We start from the raw sequence: 1,800 nt of genomic DNA on the forward strand, positions 1-1,800 counted from the left end.
TATTATTATTATTATTATTATTGAGTGAGAGAGCAGTGACACTGGGGTAAAATATACGAAGCCCAGTATACCCATCATGACTACCCGTCTGATAAGGGTACACCAGGCACATGCATCACAACCTTATGCGCGCAACATGGTGCTCTCATATCAAGATAAACAGCGCATGACCTTGCAAGTGGGGCCCAGTTAGAATTTTCTTCAGGTTGAGTTGCCCATCCCGCTGAAAAGGTCCTTGAATAAGGGTTGTTTAAGGATGTTGAACGAAACACCCATGTTTCCAAAGGTAAATTAACCAAACCCCAAAGAATTCTTTTCAACACATGGCTATGATGCTCCCCCGCTATTTCTACTCGTGATCAAAGATGCACATATCGTCAGCCACTAAATTACTACTACTACTACTATTTACTTTTCATCTGCATATTTGTTACAATCACTTGCCATCCTAGGACACCCGGCGTCCTAAAGGCGAGTGAAGGATAAGAGATGTTACAGTATGACTGAAAGGTTGGGGAGGGGAAGTGGCAGGGGCAGTAACGGAATATCTTCATATAATACAACACAGACATTTAAATTGATAGGCCTTTTCTAAGGATGTGGGCAGTACTTGTCAGCACATGGTTCTCATCAGATGTTATCTAGATGTTTCCGACCTTCCTTTTTTATCATACCTAGCTTTATCATACAGTAGCTTTCTACATAGCTCCCTGTGGATTACTCTCCCTAGATTGCCATGGCTTTTCTTGTATTCTTTCTGTGCCAACATCCTACATTCACTTACTAAATTAGTAACGCTTTCGTCTTTTACTTTGCACAATCTACAATGGGAATCTACTTGGTTTTTGCTATCTTGGCCTTTATCCAATTAGTCCTTAATGCTTGATCTTATGCAGCTACTAACAAAATTTCTGTCTTCCTCTTCAGCTTTCCTTTCTGCAATCATAACCATGTCTCACTACTATTTGCTACAACTATCTTTGTAGATCTACCACGCAGCGCCTTCTCGTACCATTCAGATAATTTCTGTTCTTTTTTCTTATCTTTAAGTTCGTTTGGTGTTTTTGGTTTCCCTATGGCTTGCTGTGACTCTAGCAGCTTTTAATAAACTTCCTTCAGTATTACCTACGTAAGAGTCTATATCAACTCTAGCTAACTCTACGCAATCTTCTACTGATATTAACCCTCTTTCGCCTTCCTTCCTAAGTAGGTATAATCCTGCTACTCTTGTCCTTCGGTGGAGTCCTCCATTCATATTGAATTCCTTCCTAGTTCTTCTGTCTAGCTTTGCTAATTATTATTATCATTATTATTATAAGCTAAGAGAAACGAACTATGCATAATAGTAAGTAGAATGTCAGGCGCCATAAGCAAAATAATCAGCTGAATTGAAGATATTCATGAAGATGCACCGTGATTCTGTACAGACAAGTCTCTTCATTCCAGAAGGAAATGTCAAATAAAAACAAATCAGATACACGAAAAGAAGACGTGAAAAGAAAACTCTAAAGTTCTTTGAGAAAAAACAGATGAGGCTTACGTTGTCATCCCACTAGACTCAACATGGCTCGATGTTAGGTTTCGTTTTATTAATTGCTGTTTATTCAAAGATTTATTTGTTTAATTATTTTTGCAACCGTATAAAGGGTTTCCTTGTTCGAGAAGTCAAAACTAGACACGCTTTTTAATATGGAGTTTGTTTCAATTAGTGAAACTCTAGACGGGTTAAATTTTTCTCCTTTTATACACACACACTTGCATATATATATATATATATATATATATATATATATATATATA

Source organism: Octopus bimaculoides, chromosome 5 (genome assembly GCF_001194135.2).
Source record: "Octopus bimaculoides isolate UCB-OBI-ISO-001 chromosome 5, ASM119413v2, whole genome shotgun sequence".
Lineage (NCBI taxonomy): Eukaryota > Metazoa > Mollusca > Cephalopoda > Octopoda > Octopodidae > Octopus > Octopus bimaculoides.